This window comes from Porites lutea, chromosome 14, assembly GCF_958299795.1.
Source record: "Porites lutea chromosome 14, jaPorLute2.1, whole genome shotgun sequence".
NCBI lineage: Eukaryota > Metazoa > Cnidaria > Anthozoa > Scleractinia > Poritidae > Porites > Porites lutea.
In genome coordinates, this window is record NC_133214.1 from 558,566 (window position 1) to 579,282 (window position 20,717).

Sequence of the window (20,717 nt, forward strand, 5' to 3'; positions counted from 1 at the left end):
ACTGATACACATGTCACTTGCTTTTTCCTGTATCAAAACATTTGAATGTAACCTAATTTTAGTTTGTTATTTATAGCAATCCTATTGTATAGGCGATATTCGGCGTACAAAGACAACACGAGGTCGGGTCCAACACTTTCCAACTTCACGTGTAACTAAAGGTTTAGGAACCATATATGATAATTACTTTACTCTCAATAAGCCCGAAGTCAATATCAAGACAAATCCATTCTTTTATGATCAAAAGGTATCGAAACTATGACACATAGTGCCGGGAGAAGACACTACTGAACTGGGTTTCATTTGAATTGTCGAAAAATTAATTACATTTTATGTCTTGCGTCTTCCTGATTAATCTAAGAGGAGGGGGGCGGGGGGGGGGGGCGGTGGAGAGGGGATTCCCATATTTAACATATATAGATATATAGGTGTCAATGTGCCAGTTGCAGTCCTTATCAGAGTCCTTACTAAATAAGTTATTCTTTCTGGTATTGTGGTCTTTTCATACGGTGCCCAAAAGCACAGGACCTAAACCATGGTAAAAACTTTGTAACTGACTTCCTCTTAACGTACTACAAACCTTTTAAGCCCCAATATCCACATACAAATTTTTCAAACTGATCTCTGCACATTTCCCTAAAGAATTAGCTGAAAGAATTTGATCAAACATCAAAGATTTTTTCTCATTGAGATCATTTTATTAATTCTCATAGACTTTGCTCTTGACAATCTATGGAAAACGTGAGGAGAAAATTGATGTTGGTCACTATTGGAACTTAACGGTTAAAGAATTCGAGTGCACTTTGTGAATGAAGTCCTTTTTAATTCTTTTCTCTGCTTTCCCTTATTTTAAGTTACATTAACGGAGGTTCATCATGGCTCATGGTGAAGTTTGATCGACGCCGTCCGTCCGTGGGGCCGGGGGTCGACTGCAATGAAACTTTCAAAAATTTAAGGTGGCTCTGAGCAAACTCCCATTAATCATGTGTTTACCTATTGTTTTTTTGGTCTATAAAAAGCGGTGGAAACAGGGTCCACAAACTCACGGTATCAAACTTTGCCTTTGGATTGAATCTAAAAATTATGTCTTTGCTTTGTAACCTATAATGTCAAAACGTCTTTCTTCTTATTGTCAAGGAAGAGGCTTGTAGCATCGACTGGGGTAACTTTAGATAAACAGCATTGATTCATCAAAGTATACTTGCTTGGAAATGTGAGAAGACTTAACGATTTCACTCAGAAAAGTGCCATTCAACCAAAACATTCCAATTTTCAAAGTGTAAAATACTAATGCCAAGCTGTCACTTGAATGGTCACAGTTTGAGATTTTGTTCACGGAGTTAAAAGGTAGAACAGCATTATAAATAGTACCAGAGGAAAACTACTACTCATTTCATTTGAATGATCACACCGTAGTCGACCTTAGGATCTCTTACACAGACTCAAAAGTTAGAACCACCTTTACAGCATTAAAAAAATAGCACCAAAGAAAAATACTGCTCAGTAGTTTCATTTCTGTTTTCATTTCCTCCATTACGAGCTTGCTATTAGAGAGGGTCCTCAATAGGTTTTACGGGATTCGGGATTTCCCTTATTTGAAGCTCGGGATTCGGGATTTAAGAGCAAAATCGAGGCGAGATTCGGGATTGAAATTATGTGGGCGAGTTAGAATGCCCGAATGACCCTCGGGATTGCACGAAATTTTAAGTCGGGATTACGGGATTGAAGAACCCTATTGGGGACCCTCATTAGAAGCCGACAAGCTAGGAAAACAAAATAATATACACCATAGTGTGTTTGTGACGTAATTTCACTTGCCTTAATCAAGTGCCTGTTGAGTATTTGACGTCAGGCATGTGTTTGCCTTTAAAAATGCGTCCACAGTTATGTATATATAATGCGAGTTTTCAAACTTTTGATCTGAATCTTTCTAATAACCATTCAAAGAGCTAAAATCCTGGCAGAAAACTAAATGAATAAAACCAACCTTTAGAAAACTACTATGGATATACAACATAATTCCATGATTTTATGGCAGTGTATTATTGTTGTTACTATTGAGATGCTTTCTTGACGTTACTTTCGAGACTATGTTTTCTAAACGTGATTCCTAACACATTTTTCTTACGTGCGCTCTCACACGTTTATAGTAACTTATAAAGCTCGAATTGTCTCAAGGTCTTTGTTTTCAAAACTGTGTAGTTGCTGAAACTACCGCTCGTGTGGCAAGAAGAAAAATTTATCATTCGCGGTAAGTTTTTAGTTACTTTCGACAATTTTGTTACAGTAAATTATGCTTAGTGGTAATCCATTGTTTAGGCGTGTGGCATCACTGTGGATTATATTGCTTTAGCTTGTCAAATTGTGGCGGTTAAACAAAGCATTTCTGTGGTAGCATCAATCGTCTGATCGATCACGAAAGAACTTGACTAAGGATATTGCGGTCTTCAGAAATATATTACGAATTATTTAAGCTTGACAACATCCGCAGCAGTGCCTCTGCGTTACAAAGTACTCTCTGTTCAAAATCTGCTTATCCGTGACGTCATACGGGAGGTCAAAGCTCACTATTAGAGTGTGCCATTCCCGAATATTTTCGTGTAATTTTCTAGGTCAAACCGCCCAGTTTGGTCCTTGCTTCCAAAACTAAGTTTGAGAAGTACTCTAGACAGGAAGGAGGGGGGTGGGGGGAGTATGGGACTGTGGGAGCAAGGAGAGGAGGGTTATTAATGAACCCTAAACATAACCCTATCGTTTCCGCCGTCAGTCTAACCGCATAACCACAGGCAATTTGTATTCTTCGGTTCATCAGTCACGCGGGAAAACAATTTATCTCACTCTTTGGTATATTTCTTTGCCGTCAAGCATAAACTACGACGTGAAATTTCCTAATCGGCGAGGTTTTTTATGGATGTACACAACTTGGATTCAACGTCAGGAGAATTCACCTTTTATTTGACAAATTAAACCAATAAAATAATCACCATGAACTTCGATAGAACATGATTTTCTAAGCGAAAATCCCGCTCCCAGGCGCCTGTCGGCGTTTTTGCTACCCCCGCCGTAAGAGTTGCTTTTAAAAGGCTCCACAATTAGCACAATATAGATTCCTAATCTTGACTAAAAGAACAAAGTTTAGCATTTAACAAAGAGAAAAAAAATACTGAAAGTAATGCTAGGGAGGCTTCATTTGAATGGATAAACAATAGGATTTCGTCACAGACGCAAACGCCACAGCTACATCGTATCCCTGCAAAATACACAATGGTCTGGTAGTGAAACAGTGCCGACCAAACCCTGCGTTAACTTGGGAAAAGGGGGATGGGTTCTCCGCCCCAAAAGGGGTATCTCGGTGCCTCAGCACTTCAGACCTGTGATCTAAGCTTAAGGGGAGTGGGTGGGGGTCCTTGGGCCCCTTCCCTAGATTCTCAGTTAAATAAAATATCCTTGCCTTGACATTTGTAATGATATTGATGTCGACATTACTACTGTACTATGCTGTTCTATTATTAATGTCGAATGACAATCTCTTATTACTGTTCTCCTTCATTTCTTGACGTATAAGTTAGGGGGATCTGTCCCTAGGAATTTCACTCAGTTGAAAATCAATGCGTTGATTCGCGTGATCTGTATGTTTGTTTGGCTCATTTATGAACACGAGGAAGATCTTTTATAAGAGCATTATTTTGGACAAAATACCAGAGCGAAGGGTCGGCTTAAATAACGTATTCGAAGCGCAATATAGATAATATTTTCAAGTGGATCACGTTTTTATTCGAGAGAACCCACTTAAAAAGGGTGTTAGTAGCCGGAAATGTCCCATTCTTTGAAAAATCTGTTTATCCACAAAAGTGGTGTACCTATACCTGGCCTTGCTACTCATGTCTCCATAGCAACCGCCAAGTTAGCATCTCACCTTGGCTCAGATCAACAATGGCGGTAAGCAGTAAAAAAATCATTCTGTTGCTGTCACTTCTGTAAAAAAGGGCTGGCCAGATCAAATAAACGATAAAAATCTACCTGGTGACATATTGAAGTGTTTGTACTAGTTTAGATCAGTTTTCTCTTTGCTTGCCTGTGCGTGTGTGTGAAATAAAGCGACACTAAGGATAAGTCCACGTGAGTTACCGTGCAGTATGCGCGACTTGCCGCGTGAGCTCTTGAGAGATTCTTATTTACTTTCTATACTATCACACTTTCATATCATATTTAAAAAAACCGTCTGTTTGCCACCTGTACTACATTCAAAGGTGGTGAATTGACCGGAAAGGTTTCTATGTAGATAGATCGTGCGTGACGGCATGTTCCGAAGATCAATAAGGTTTGAATAGTTACAAGGAAAGTCAGCTGAAACGGCTCTCGTGACAAAACCCTGCTCCTTCAGCTGCGCTCTAGTAAGACATGTGATAAGTCATGCACGAGTTGAAATTGAGAAACGTAAAGCTTTTTTGTCTCTGCTTCTAAGGGTGCTTATAAAAAATTTGAAATAGCTTAAAATGGTGCTAAAAGAATGCCGGTTTTCTGAGATTGTGAATTAATTTGAAACTTAAGTGTGATGGACAACTCCAGTCGGCCATAAGACTGCCGGTAAACCGGTGGGGATGTTTTAGTACGACAATTCTTTAGCCTGTCCCCTACTCCACTGAGCAATTCTTTGGCTCGGTCCAGGCTTCCTCTGTTTATTATTGGGCTGCACGTGAGGGCAATGCCCAATCAAATAATGTAGGCCGCGTCGTCTGTGCAAAATGGCGGACGAAACTCCCAGAAGGCTTTGCGTAAACCATTTCCTTTCAGTGGGGCCGATTTTTTTGGGGAGGGGATGGGTCATTTCAGGTTGTCTGGCGAACAGATTTGGAAGTTGATTTGAACGAACACAAAATTATTGCGTGGAGTTTTTGGCCCTATGTCTACGCCGAATGACTATCTAAATACAGTATTCGATGACGTCGTTAGCCTGTGCGAGAGCTGCAGAAACAGCGCCCTCCTACGGCCCCACGGGAAAAGCTTTAACTTGTTGCAGTTCTCTCCCTGCGCGTGAAAAGTATTTCCTTACAAGAAAGGAACTGATTCTATTTGTAGATCGCTTTAAATGCAATAACTACCAGAAATAAAACTGAAACTTTAGTTTGATTTGCGATTTTTAAGAACAGAAATTCAGCCTAACTGTCAAAAAAAATATTCAAAACACCAACATTGACCTTATCACATTTAAAAAGCGTAGAACGGCAGTACTTTTTTGAATTTCCGGTTAGATCAGATTAGTCACGTTAGTAATGTCATGCTATATTTTTGTCGGCAGAGAGATGGGAGTGAGTTAATGTCCCAGTTAAAAATAATTTCAGTCGTTTGTTGCTTCAAAAGGCTATCTCTAGGTTAGAAGTAGCAATACACTAAAGCTGGTAAAAAGTGTAATTATAATCTGTACTACCCAAACTAATAAACCACTGCATTACACAGTCGGTATCCCAATATAACCCCTTACACATGGTCTTGTAATCTCTTTGCTATCCAACATTCTCCCGCTCCGTATGATAAACAACTTTCATTTGATTCGTCACAATTTCCGGTTTCGGTCAGATTAATTTCTTACCACTTTAAGCCCCAATATCCACATACAAATTCTCCAAACTGATCACTAAATATTTTCTTGATGAACCAGTTGAGAGAATTTCATAAAAGATCGAGGCATTTTTTCTTGGTGATCATTTTGTTAATTCTCATAACTTTTTCTCTTGATGATGAATGGATATCATTAGGAGAAAATTGATGTTGGTCACCATTGGGACTTAAAGGGTTAAAACGTTATACATAACGTTCGTTTGAATGGTCACATCTTTTTTAATGGTACCGCACGAATGAAGCTTTTCTGTATAGAAACTGCGGTTAAATACGAGTTTCGAAAGTAAAAAGTGAGAACAGAATCCTTTTAGACCGTGTTGTTTTTCCTAGAGACTTTTGTTCCTCGGCCATCGGAGTTTGATTTGTGATGCAGTTACTAGAAATCCAGCCAGTACGCTGAATAACTGAAATAACCAAACTATTTGAGTTACCTGTATGAGATTGATGCCTGACTTTGTATCTCGTGCTTTTGAAGAAGACACCCAATTAGGAGGCCAGAAGGCTTGGGTTAACTGTGAACTGCACGGCAACTCCACCAAAGGCTACAGAAGTTGCGTCCTCTTCCACACAGTACAAAATACCAACACTCCATCGACCATGCCCTTCATAAAAAAGTACAATACCTATGAGCTTTCTTTCTAAGGAAAAGTATCCTGCGATGAGAGTTAAGGGTCCTGAAGGAAGCGGGCGGGGATTTTAATCCAATTTCCTAGTGTCGATTTTTCAACCTCGTCCCCAGGGCGTTTCCCTAAGAAATGGCGGGGTGGGGTGGGGGGGGGGGGAGGGCGGGGTCGGACGCTCCTCCCCTTTTCTTAGGGAAGCCCTGAGGACAAGGTTGTCAATTTTTTCCACACTTTATTTCCTAGTGTCAAAATCCCAATTTAGAGAAATTTTCAGTGATGCACACATCAGCTCTGTTCTCTAATGTGACTCATAATGCAACAGTTTTCTACATTTTTTTGAGCAGTTTTATTTTAATCTTTTCGCTTTAGTTTTAGCTTAAAGCATCATGAATCAGAAACAAGATCTTTAAAGCCCGTTATTTTGCTGTCGAATTGTGACACCGTGTTTAAGTACAACCTTTTATGACCAGCGTAAGAGCCAACTTGTGGGACATGAGAGAGTGGGTATGGGGAAGGGATGCTTAAAGGAACTATGTTAACCCTGTAAGTCCCAATACTGACCAACATCAATTTTCTCCTGACAATATCCATACATTTTCAAGAGATAAGGTTATGAAAATTAATAAAATGATCACCAAAGAGGAATGCCTTGATCTTTTATCAAATTCTCTCAACTACTTCTTAAAGGAAAAGGGAGATTAGCTTGCAGAATTTGTATGTGGATGTTAAGGCTTAAAGGGTTAAGTCTGGTTAAGTCATAACTTACTGTCTTTACCCATACAAAAAATACTCCTGGGCTGAGTAGTTCAAAGCCCGGTTAAGATAACCCAGGGTTAGTGCGAGACTTGAATTCAGATTTGAAAGCTTAAAAAGAATTTCAGTTTTAATTCTTTTTGTCTACAAGTTGATGATTGAAAGATCTAAATATAAGAGAGAAAATTATCCTAGAAAATGCTTTTGAACACAAGAAACATAAACCCGGGTTAAGCACTGATCAGCCTTCGAACAACTGGGCCCTTATGACGAGAGAGAGAGAGACAGAGAGAGAGAGAGCCCCAGGGGGGGTACTCAGGATTTCAATTGATGGGGATGATCGAAGGATTTTTTTGGGTTTGAAATTTTCGATTCCGGGATTTTTTTGGGTACGAAAATTTGGCAAGTATTTTTTTGGGTAGCTTGATTTGAGTAGGTATTTTTTGGGGGTATTAAAAAGAATCGGTAGTGCCCTGGCTGCGTAGTTATAGCATTACCCCTTTCTGGAACTTTTAAGGGCCACAAAATTGGCATGGGATTTTTTGGGGGTTAATTTTTGGTCCAGGGATTTTTTGGGGTTTTGCTGGAAGCCCTAGGGATTTTTTTGGGTCTTGACTTTTGGCTCCATTCGATCATCCCCGTCACTTGAAATCCCGTGTACCCCCCCCTGGGGAGAGAGCATTATTGATAATACCTTTTTGGTTATTTGTACAGGCATAGCATTAAAACTTTTTAATTTTTAATCCATGTTCATCCCTGCCACCTGTAAAACAGACGAGAGGAAACATATAGGAGGACATCCTAGCACCATACATAGAAACAACACTAGAATGTCCTCCTTGGGGGCCCAGTTGTTCGAAGCCTGATTAGCGCTTAACCCAGGGTTAAATTTAACTCAGGTTTCTTTATCTTTTGTTCAAAAGCATTTTCTCGGACAATTTTCTCTGTTATTTTTAAGAGCATCTAGTCATCAACTTGTTGACAAAAAGAATTAAACTGAATTTACTTTATAACCTTTCATATCGGAATTCAAATTTTGCACTAGCTCTGAACAATCTGGCCCAGGATGACTTATACTATCCCAAAAGCCAGAACAAATTATGGAATTTTTAACATAAGGTTCCAGGGTGGTAAAGTCTGGAATGATACAAGTGATGACATCAAGCTCCCCTCTCTCTCTCAAACATTTTAAGAAAAAGCTAAAGTCATTCTTATTGATAGATATTAACTGTAGATTTATCAACACTAATTTTTTTCCTGGCTTTCCGTTGTTTAATACTGGCATGCTTAGCTTTCTTTTTCCACTAGTTTTTGTGTATGTGTTTTCTGTAGCTGTGTGTGGTACCTGACCCTTCAATATAATCATTTTAATAACCTAAGTAAGGCTGGCCCATCTTTTTAGCCGTTAATGGTCATCATGGACAGCCTGTGCTGTCTCCATATTTTATCTGATTTGTTTTGTATCAATTAAATCAATATGGGGTACAAATAAAGTTGTTGTTGTCATAACAAAACTGGCTCTTTACTTTTGGAATTCAATTGATGCGAAGAGAAGTTTAGCTTTTTAAAAAGAAAGCAAAAAGCGTGACATAGCCACTTTGCAAGTTACACATGCTAAACGAGACTACAAGCATCCCTCTATTTCTTTCATAAGAGTTCCTCCAGGGAGAGGTTTTGTGCATTCTGCGCATGCTTGTTGAAGGGGATACGTCACCTAAAGGATATTGCTGTTTTAGGTCAATCTGTGCTGAAGTCATTACTTTGGACCCTTTGCATTTGTCAGAACTGACCGACCAGACCATTCCCGTCTCAATGATAAGTTCCGTTTTAATCAAAACTCTCTCTCGCTCCGTAGGTCGGGTAGGAGAGAACCCTGGGAACGAGGTTGAACTCTCCAGCCACATTAGTCAAAACCTAAATAGTATACACGAAGGAGATGGTTTTCAGCAAAAACTCGTGGAAAAAGCCTATTTCATTTTCAAACTGAGTGGTGGAGCAGTGGTCCGGCCGGCCAGTTCTGACAAATGAAAAGCGCCTGTGTCTTTACCCATGCACAAAATGCTCGTGCAGTTATGAAGATAGCTGACAAATTTAATCAGGAACTACCAAGACTACCAGCATTAAGAAACGTTTTCAAGTTTCATGTCATGTTCATCCTTGCCAATTCCGTTGCAACACACGACAGGAAACAGTTTCACTGCCTGAATATATTCTTAAATAACAAGACTGGATCATTATTTTGGAATTCAATTGATGCGAAAAGACTTTAAGCTTTTTAAAGAGACAGCAAATAGCGTGATGTCAGAACCCCTTTAAACACGTGTATGAAATCATGGTGTTTTCCAGTCTCAAAAGAGCGCCTGACGCGTTCTGTGCATCAATCGAATGGAGGTAGCGGTTGCTTACAAAGTTTCTCAGTTTAACATGCGGTTAGCCAAAGCATGAAAACGTGGCTGGACTAATTTCACTGGTATACTTTATAATTACGGTCTAATTACTAGGACGTTCTTTTTATAGCCGATGCCTTGTGTCCCCTTTTTTTTTCGCGTTGTTTTCTACTAACGTAGACGCGTTAACAAAATCGGCGCTTACCAAAAGTCAAAACTGGCCGACCGAACCGGTCATTTTGAAAATAGAATAATGGTTTTTTTTCTCGAAATTTTCCCTAAAATCCACCCTTGCCGAGCAAATCATTAATGAATAGAGTTATCTGGCAAGAAGGTCGTGATAAGTGACAGTTTCTCTCTACGGGTATGGGTAGACGAGCATGTTTGTCACCTAGTTATACAAAAGGTGACGATGCATGATTTCCCAGACGTGATAATGGCGTCAACCTTCTACCGGGTAGTTTATCCGTTTCTCCAAGGTAAGAGGCAAATTACCCGTATTAACGGCTAGGCGTACGGTTAATTTACCCGTACCAGTACACGGAACCGCGGTGAATCTGTCTCTATTAGTAGTGGAATTCTCTTAACTACACCAGTATGACCGGCGAGTTTTAACAAATGGAAAGCTCCCTTAGTTACCGAACAAAAAATTAACTGTAACTCGGGTAGCATTTAGAAGCTTAGAAACTACTAAACACTTTGCATTACCTGTACAAGCCAGCTTTTCATATCCCATCCTTTTCAAGAACGAATCCAACCAGGAGGCTCGAATAGCATCGGGCTTATGAAAAGTGGGAGTAGCGGGGCAATTCCACAGCAGTTCGGCTGTAACTCCATCATCCATGGTCCTTGATAAAAAAGAGTTAAACCCTTTTGAGCTTTAAAAGTAACAGTAACTGCTATTGTCAAAGATCTTTTATTCTCGACAAAAATCCCTTTAAACTTTAATTCAGTTATTCAAAATGTGACCCCCGCTTAGCGTCGAACATAATCATAACCGAGCTTCACGATCATGCACAGGACACTAAAGGTACAATAAAACAGGAAACAGAAAAAAAAAACATGCAACTTGTTTTGCAACATTACCGCAAAACGAGTTCAATAGCGATGTTGTACGTTTTACCACCAACAAAAAAAACCTTGCAACCTTATTTATTTATTGTAAGACAGTTTCGAACGTGGGTTGTGAAAAGCGGAACATCGCTTTTCAACTAGTTCTCCAGCAATGTTGCCAAACAAGTTCACGTTTTTTGTTGCCCGTTTTACTGTAGTTTAAATCACCGTCAAACCGACGTCTTTTTCGACCACCACGCCCTTCGTCGATACTGCAGTCGACTCAGTCCCAGAGGGAAATTGAAAAAAGTTCGAGTTATTGGGAGCTCGAAGCAAATAGCCAGAAGTAAGGGAAAAACCAGTTTTCACAGTACAGTGAACATTTTAATCACATTTAATTGTAAGAATGCTAAGTGAAAACTGAAAGATACTTCTAGATTATAAATCAGAAGGTAACGTTTTACTATTTTGAGACTAAAGCTGTTTCACGCTAACAACATCAGCCTCCACCAGTAAACTATATGCCTCAATTCAGTAGAAAAATCAAAATCGATGTTTCGAACGCCGGGGCCCAGTTGTTCGAAGGCTGATTAGCGCTAACTTGGGGTTAAATTTTAATCTGACTTTCTTTTTCTTTTGTTTAAAAGCATTTCCTCGGATAGGTTTTGCTATTCTCTTTAGCGTATCCAATCATCAAATTGTAGACGAAAAGAATAAGACTGAATTTGTTTTTTTTTAGTTTTTATATCTGAGTTTAAATTTCGTACTAACCCTGGATTATCTTAACCCAGGTTTGAACAACCCGGTTGTTTTTGTTGTCACTGTTTTTTCCCTCCTTTTTAAGCGATCAAAACATGGTTTGAGTTATCGAGGGTAACATTATATAGAAATGATCTGTGGGGAAACAAAAATTACTTCGAGTTAGCGGGAGGATCGAGTTAGCGAGGGTTCGAGTTACCGAGGGTACAATTACAGTAAATGTATGAGGGAAAACCAGGGGAAATCGATTTTGGTTCGAGTAAGCGTGAGGTTCGAGTAAGCGAGGGTTCGAGTTATCAGTCGACTGTATTAACCAATGACCCATACTTCCTGAATGCTTTCCACCATGTCTACTAACGCAAATGCCCGCCAGAGTGAAGAGTCGTGCGTTGTGTGCATGGTTGTAAAACTCGTGAAAGGAAGCATGGCTGATGTTGTTTATTCCTACTGACTGCGCACACGTTCTGTGCATCACGCAAGAACTCTGGGAGCTGCTAAGGATATTTAAATACGGCGATTACTAATGCACTACTATTTTTGCGCGACTTATGGCTATGTGGATAAAGGTTTTAGAAATTCAAGCAAAATTCTGGGGATAACAAGGACGTTGTCACAGGTAATGAAGGTTCAATTTTTCGTGAAACAAAACATGTTTTCTACTTTAGTTTAGGGTTTTTTCATTTACGAATCTCTGCTTAATTCTCCTGGAAACATGCATGGACAACTCTCGATTCCCTTAATTGATTTCAACAGGTTTTGCCGTTCAGACTGCTAATTCAAGAAATGAGAAAAAACGTTTTTCAGAACGCACCGTAGCAAAAACCTTTTAAATACGGAATTTTAAGATATCAAAAAGGCAACGACGGGGAAATTTGGACATGGAAAACAATCTTGTCAATTTCAAACTGCTCCAGTGGTTCTTTAACTTGTTTTCAGTGACTTAAGTGTCCATGGTAAAGTTTTGTCCATGGCGTTTTGCAGAGGATATTGGAGAAATTTTCCAAAAAGTACAACGCACTTATAGGGGCACGTTTTGCCTAGCATGCAATCCAACTGTATTTATACTATTCTTTGTGCTCTTGGTGTCGTCGTATCGTAACCTCCCAATTGAATATCTTTCAATGTCCCGTCGTTTGCCTCACCGTAATAACGTCATCGAAAACTTTAATTTATGACAATAACACGAAAACGGTTACGTTTTGAAACGGAAGGAAATGTTCTCTAAAGTTTGCGAACCGCAGAGAACTTTGTCTCGTATATGATTGGCCCGCAGTTTAGTTAACAAGACAATCAACAGCGGATGCGATTTAAATCAGCTAAAAAATTATGAAACTACTTCACCAGCGAGTCAAACATGACACAAGTCATGTTTCTCTAACTTTCAGTACACAGACAGGCCCTTAAAACGTCTAAGGCAGTAGTTTCACTTTCTCAGTTCAAGGCTCATAGCAAGTAAGTTCAATTTGTTTTGACTATCACATCAGAGTAGAAGGGTTAACTGCTAAATGTGATTTTTTTGTGTGTGCGTTCTGAAGTCTTTGGTAAACTTTGCTCTTTAGTTGATCTTTACTTATTTGTTTATTATTATTTGTTTTAAAAGGGCCACCATTTTTTCCAAAGAATATTTTGAGTATTAAATAATATTATTGAAGGAATTCACGTAAAACGTTGTACAACAAAACGACTTTGTGAGGTTTCTCTTAGAACAGTTACGTGCTAATCTGGGGCAAAATCGGGAGGTTTATGGAAATCTTCTGTTCCATTACCAAAAAATGATCCCTGTATTCTTCACATGAACTAGGAGAACACATTTTTCCGGTTGAAATGAAGGAATTAATGACGTTTAAATCGCAAAAGACGACAGTTCTTAACCAGAATAATTCTGATCGTAGTGGCTTTAGCGTGTATAGATTGCTGAATTAGCCATGTTTTCAAGAGTTACTACACAAAAATCTCCGGATTTCCCACAGTAGAAAACACTATTTGGATTTTCTGTATTTTTCGCCGCATTTTCGGTAAACAATGCAATTCGTGTGAAAGGAATTATCTCACGTTGTTGATTAAATACAAAAGGTGTCAGGTGCATGTATAAAGCTGAAAGCATCAGTATTATGTAAGTATTATCTTTGTTCGCCAAAGTCACCTTGGCGAGATATCTTTTGCTTTAATGATAAGCGGTTTATGAGCTATCTTACTTTACCTAGAGAACATACGTAACCTTTTCTCAGGCATTGTAATAGAGCCATGGCGTTTCTGACTAGGCTTGTATGAACCAGCGTAGGGGACTATATTTTGCCACTTTGTTTGCACTTCCAAAAGCGTTTACCAGACTCGGCCAATTACGACGGTTTCCTCAACTTTACATCCACCATTCGTTTCAGAACGCTGGATTCACCCCCGTACCGTCATCACTTAAACCTCTAAATCTCCAATGCTCTGCTTTCGTCGCTGTTTTATAGAGGAGATAACTCGCGAACCAGTATAAAGGTACTCAGGAATACAAGGAGGGTAAAACCTGACTGAAATGTTGTAGTTTTCTCCAACCGAGTTGTTAACTTAGGTTCCTTACCCACTGAAAGTTCAGTTAATTCAGCTGTGAGCTGATGTTACAGGAGCAAGCTTTTGGTTGAAGTAACTCTCTATCTTCTGCGTGAGTTAACGTGATCATTTGTGATGCTCATTTGTGATGCAATCACCCTAACGAGTTTGCCACGAGAGCTTGAGTTATAAACGGTTAAAAGGGGAGAACAACTTCTTCAGCTGTACCACAAAATCCAAAGAAGAATAAGCATTCTCCCTCTCCCTGTGAAGCTCTCCAAAATTTGCGTCTTTTGCCAAACAGGATCGGATCTTGGGCAAAGTAATAATGTTGAGTGCAGAACAAAGGGGAGCTGGGCTCATATTTAGCACTTTTATTCTTGCACGCCTCCTTTTTTCGCTTGTTCTTTAACACGAAAGACCGACGGAGCCACCAGTTTTGCCGTCTTTGCTCAAGTTCCAAATACGATTTCTCGATAGGCTCAGCACAATATTTGCACCTTCAAGACATCCGGACAGATTACAGCCAAAACTACGGTTTCCTATCGTCTATTTACCTCCAAGAATGCTTGAAATCCCGAGCACCACAGCTTTTTAGTTGGGGCCAAATTTTCAAACAACGCCTCCAGGTTTCGTTCAAAAGTGTTACAGTGACCATTTCCTAACGGTTTCCTACGTTTTGCGTTATACCTCGCCACTATAAAGTAAAGACTATCACAGCCGTAACAAACACCAAACTGTAAACAGGTTCTGGAAGCGTGCTGACCGAGCGATGTTCCCATTAATGTCCATCCCATAATATTACTTACACGTCATACATTTACAAACGAAATGACTGACCACACGGCTTCGGAAAACGTGCCCTCAGGTGTTGTATATTTACATCCCATAATACCATTTGACGTCATAGAACTATTGTCAAACAGTACGAAGTAATATGCATATGGTATGTCATGTTCATCCCATAATAAGATCTATGACGTTGTACAAATTTTGTGCAAACGACTGTTTCACATAAATAATAAAAACTTCTGATGTTAAACCCTAAAGTAGTACTTAAATAGCTGTACAAACTGTACAGAAATAACCGACAACAAAGCTTATGCAAAAGTGCAAACTGTTAATTTTTTCATCCTGCGAAATTACTTATGATGTAGAGAAGTTGTGCAGAAATGACCTGTCTCACGTCTTCTGCAAACACTGGTAAACCCACGTCATATTGTTCAGAGATGACAGAGTACGAAAAGGCTACCCACTTGTGTTGCTTGTTTGACCTTTTCCTTGTTTTACCTCGTTTGCAGAGACTTCGCGCAGCATCCCAAAGATGACGGTCTTCTTGATCATGGTGGATTTCTATTGCTCCTTGGGGCGGAAAGACGAGAGGTCCTGGGAACAACAGCCCAATTTTGCATCAAACAACTCAGGATCTGGTGAATCTTGTCCCCAGGGTCTTCTCGTTATTAGAAAACGAGAAGAACCTGGGGATTAGGTTGAGATCTGGTGTAACTGTGATTCTGTGAAGTCAAGTCAAGGCTTTTCTTGCGTTTAATTCGTGACGAAAGCTAATATACAAACCTCTATGTGCGCGGCCTTCCTAGTGCAAGATGGTGATTCATTTGCTGCTTTACTACACGGCTCAGAAGCGACTTGTGATATAAAATATAATAAATGAAGTAATAAATTAAAGAAAGAAAAACGGAAAAAAAGGCGGTGGAAATGAATAGAAAGTAAGCCCTCAGATACTACGTGTACGGAATAGGTTATTGGCAGCCATTTTATCGCCGGTCTGAACTTCATCGACATTGAACAAATAATGCAGTGCGTAAGGCAGAAGGCCGACAAGAAATGAAATCCTATCACTAGGAAAAGGTCGGTATCATGAAAAGGGAAAGATTATAGGCAAAAAGCAAACTTGAAAGACAATAACATTAAAAACGAATTTCACAAGTTCTGGTTCATCAATTCTCTCTTTATCATATGTTATGTTCATACAGGTATCTCAACACCGAGAGTCATATGAATTGTAATACCCTGAACAGAGTTGCTGTTAAAAAATAGGCGTTGAGAAAGTATTTGTTTTATTTTCGAGTCCTCCTTTCGTTTAAGAAAGATTAGAAGCAAATGTAGGGTCATTTTTAGCTGACTGCAGAGGCTGTGATTTTAAACGGAAATGAATGAAAGGTCTTGTAAATAACTGTTAAGTAGCGTTCACAGTTTTCAAAGAGAAAAAGGAAGCTGCGCATTACTGAAGAACACTTAAATAAGTCTTGAAACTGAAAAACTCGAGGAACTCACAAGTGTGAGTAAGGTGTGTATTCGTGTAGACTTAACACAAGCAAGACCTGGCATAGATGAAATAAGGGCCGGGCAATACTTTGAATGAGAAGCCTTGATGTAGAAACTGAACTACAATATATTGTGTACTGATAAGTTTAACGATGAACTGTTGTGCATACTTTTTAACGGAATTGATCTTCTACTTATATGGCTTCGTTATCAGTAGAACTGTAGTTAGTTAATGAGTTCCCACTGAATAAAACTGATGTTCATACCTTCCCACACCTAATCGACGACACAACAGTTTCATCATGTTAACTGCTTTTCCACAAAATTTTAAAGAGTGTTATCACGATGCATTCCTTTTTCGGCAATAACTAGAAACTGGAAAACCATAGCGAAAAAGCCACCACATGCTACAGAAAACACAGCGCTCGTCATCGAGAAAAACTCACGAGAAAAATAATTTAAAATAAATTTGTTAACCGCCAATGCTTACTCCCTTTAACTGCAGGGAATGCGGCCACAGGAATGCGCGTTCAACACTCAGGAAATCCAGTGGCATATTTACAACAAATATATTTTTTCGTTTAAACACTTTATTCTTCCTATTTGTAATTCTGTATGTACTGTATCATGTACTTTAACTTACGTTTTTGATGCAAAAACGTAATATTATTTGTTTTTTATGTTCTGTAAATGTTAGTTTTGATATCTGTAATATTTCTTCAGACATCTTAATAAAGCATTGATGTAAGTTTCTTTTTTTAAGCGTTTTTGCTGTATTGATTTATCAGTTCATGGTATCTTTAACCCTCTATTGATATCTTTTCCACCTTTTGCCCATCATAAGAGAGACATTGAGAATCGTAATTTCAGAGACAGTCATTAGAATAGTTTCTTTGACTGATATCAGTGTGATATCTGCTCCGTTATGGGATATTCAGCAGTTTAACTATAATTATCGAGGTTACGATGTAAAACGGAAGGAAATGTACTAACGTTCCAAAAGTTAATATCATGCAATCAGTTTAGCTAAAAATTTCCTCCTCTCTAATTTTCAGCGAAAACAATTAAATGTATCGAAATTTCAGGGCAGTTTATACTGAGTATAATTGTCCAAATAAAAGGCAGTAAGATAACGCAACTCTATCACTCCCAGAGTCAAACATGATAAATGTCATGTTTCTCTGACTTTTAAGCCTGTGGCACAGCATCTTTTGAATGATATTTTTAGGAGAGTACTTTCCTATGGCATTGTCTGTTTTCCGCTGTTTTACAGCTGACAATTTAGGGTTGTCATTCATTGTAACAAAATGTCCTGATTTTTCCCAGGGCACTACAAGATTTTTCTCCTTCACATATAGATTTTCTTCAGCTTCTTTAGCAAGAAATCTTTTGACTACGCTTTTCACTTCCATTTTGCCTTTTGTTAGGACTCTAAATTGTATACAATATTTAGAGTATTGAAATCGATCACCTACAGAGTAATTTTACAAAATTATGAATGTCTGTACTCCGGTGCCAACCTGAAAATAATCCTCCTATGCCTTTTTACTGACTTTTCAAAGAGCTAAAATTTTCCCTGAACTATGTATTTCTCTTATTTTCCCCAGAGTGTTACTGCTCTGATCAATGAAGTTTGGACTGATTCTAATTCGACAACAACTGAGTGTAAAAGTGTTAAAAAGATAAACTTTTTTTGAGTGAACTAAGATATCTAATTACACCTTTCCCTTGTGTTTCAACAAAAAATATCAAATGGTCAAGGATTTTCACTCCTAAGAAGAGTTTCTCTGCGTATATTAGAGTATGATGCCGTTGACAAAGAAGCAGCTATATTTACCAAAAGTACAAATTGCGTCGACTTTCCTGTGAATTGGGCGCCATATTGAGTTCAGATAGAAAAAAGAGTGGCACAGGTTAATGCATTCTCAGTTCAGTTCCTTACAAAGTAACAAAATTAACTGGAGAAATTTTTGTCGATCGAACTGAAGATGATGATGCTAAAACCTTTATGCAAAAGTGTGCATTAGCTTATCAAGCAAAATAAACACCTGATGACGTGTCTTGTATGTTGGGTTGGGCATGTTTATATTGCACAATTGGTCATTTTTCTGAAGTTTACGAACATAAATCTCTCCCAACGTGAGACAATATTTTTCCTACCATTTCTCTCCAGTTTACGATGTATAAAAATTTACCTGAAAGAGAGTACTTCACATCACATTATTGACGTAATACGTACGGTGTATCGGGTGCAAAATGCAAACTTCAATATTGTCTCCCATGTCTGCCGAATAATTTACCCAGACACAGCTGAAATAGCTTCCTTTGGTTACTTATAGTTATTTAATCATCAGTTATCCGACAAGCAATTTTTGGGAAATGTGACTTTCCATAAGTGAAATATGAAGTCTTTTTACAGCATTAGTGATAGAGTGGAATCACTGAATATTTAAAGAATCTGCGAATCTGCTTAACTCTGCTCTTTGGTGTTTACCACTCGTTCAATTGAAACAGTGTCTACTAGTTCTTGAGCTCAGGACTTCTTTACCTTCATGAGCTTAACAACGACTAGATCTCCAGAGCACACCTTTTGCCGCTGTTAAAGAAGACAGCTCGCGAGCCAGTATAAGGGTATTGATTTCAAAAAGAGTGCATCTGTTCCTGCAAAAGGAAGCCCGGGAACAAAACATGGATCAAATAGGTTGGCTATGTTATTTGGCGACTGGATGAAACTCACCTGAGAGTTGACATTATCGACGCCCTTTTGGTCGAGTGAATCTCTATTTCCTTTATTTGAATTGATTATACCGCGTTTTACTCATTTTGTGTTGTAATTTCTTTAACAAGCCTGACGAGATAAACGGAGAAGAGCCTGTTGTTCAAGTGAACCACCAGGTTCAAAGTATGAAAAGCATTGTTCTTCTCCCTGCGAAGCTCTCCAAAATTTGGGTCTACCGCCAAATACGATCGGATCTTGCGCACAACGAGCCGCCTCGTTCCGTCTCTTCCTGCAACAGGATTTCTCGTCAGGATCAGTAGAAGTTTTGCATTTTGAACGCATCCGGACCAACTATAGGAAATATTACTTTTCCATCCGTTAATTCAAAGCCAAGAACGCCTTAAATCATGACCAGAAGAGTTGTTGAGGCTGTGCGCCACCTCTGAAGGAGGGACTCCAGAGTCTCACACGGTGGAACTATTTCTTAGCGGCTCCTTCGGTTTTAGTAAATAGCTCATCAATCCAAAGTAAGAACTAACGATAGCTATAACAAACTCCAAACTGTAAACAGGTTCTGGGAGCGTGCTGACCAACTTATGCCTCATTGTGTTCATCCCATAATATTACTTATGACGTAGTATATTTACTAAAGAAATGACTGACCACAAAGCATTGGAAAACGTGCCCTTGGGTGTTGCATATCTTCATCCCATGAAAATACTTCACGTGATAAAAATTTAAGGTCTAACCACATACCTACTCCAGGAAGGAGGACGCGTTTCTATTTGTTGGCTCAGTATGACCCACCCGAAAATTGGCCCATCCCATGATGATTTATGACGTCGTATAAATTACGCAGGAAAGACTATCTACTTGGCTAAAACTTGCTTTAAGATACACTAATGTTTGAACCCATAGCAGTTTTTATCTGGCGGTACAAATTGCTCAGAAGTGACCGACAACATAGCCTGCAAAAAAGTGCTTAAGGCAGCATACCTCCATCCCATAATATTAAGACAAAAAAATTGAGCAGAAATGACTAGGCTCACGTCTCTTCATAACACGCAGGCAAACCTACTTGCCGTCGTCCAACCTTTGCAGAAATGACTGTCTGTGATTAGGTTATGCACTTAATACATTGGACATGTGTTGCCCCTTTTGATCTCGTGCTTCTTAACACCTTGTTTGTAGAGTCTTTCGTGGAAGCTGCAAAGAAGATGTCCTCTTGATGAGGTTGGATTGCTATTGCTCTATGGGGCGGAAAGACGAGAGGTACTGGAAACAACAGTTCAGTGTGCGGGCGTCAGTTCTGCGGGTGCGAGTGGGATAGTGGGATTCCTTTGAATGAGTCAAGGCGTTTAAAGCATTCGTACTGAATTGCGTACACAAAAAATATCCTGCGCGGAACACTAAAATAAGATGGTGACTTTTGGATTATCTGGATACTTGGCTTTAAAAATGAAAAAAATTGTACGAGTCAGTTTGTGGCATCCATTTTACCATTAAATTAGGAATATGTGTATCGCACGGAACCTCGTGAGGGTCGGGGGAGAAGGTTCGTGAAATCCAGGGATGGAGGCGGGAGAAAATTGAGAAAATTTTGTAACTACCAGCTCTAATATTGGAAGCTGAGCTATATCAGAAGTATATAACCCTTCTGGATATACTCAATCTCCTTTTGGTTGGAGTAAATTCATTTCAGTTGTAATTCTTTTTGTCTACAAGTTAATGATTGGAGGCTCTAAAAATAACAGAGACAATTATCCGAGAAAATGCTTTTGAACAGAAGAAAAAGAAACCTGGGTTAAGCGCTAATCGGCCTTCGAACAACTGGGCCCTGGGATTTAAATGGGGTTGCTTTTGTTAAGGACGCAGTCTTTGAGTAACGTTTCCGACAAGAGAAGAAGTTGTACTGCCAGTTGTAAAAAGTTGTAACCATCACCCGTTCCAACCCGGCCTTTTTTTGGCGGGACAATTCTT

General features: G+C 39.1%; 1 protein-coding gene across 1 annotated transcript in view; it reads right to left on the reverse strand.

Annotated features, from left to right (window-relative positions):
* LOC140924327 (prolyl hydroxylase EGLN3-like) overlaps positions 1 to 6,209 on the reverse strand; it is a 55,600-nt gene extending 49,391 nt beyond the window's left edge. The window contains exon 1 of the mRNA XM_073374358.1: positions 6,051 to 6,209. The gene's annotated coding sequence lies outside the window, so the exon portion shown is untranslated. The remainder of the gene's footprint in view (positions 1 to 6,050) is intronic.
* Positions 6,210 to 20,717: the final 14,508 nt, after the last annotated feature.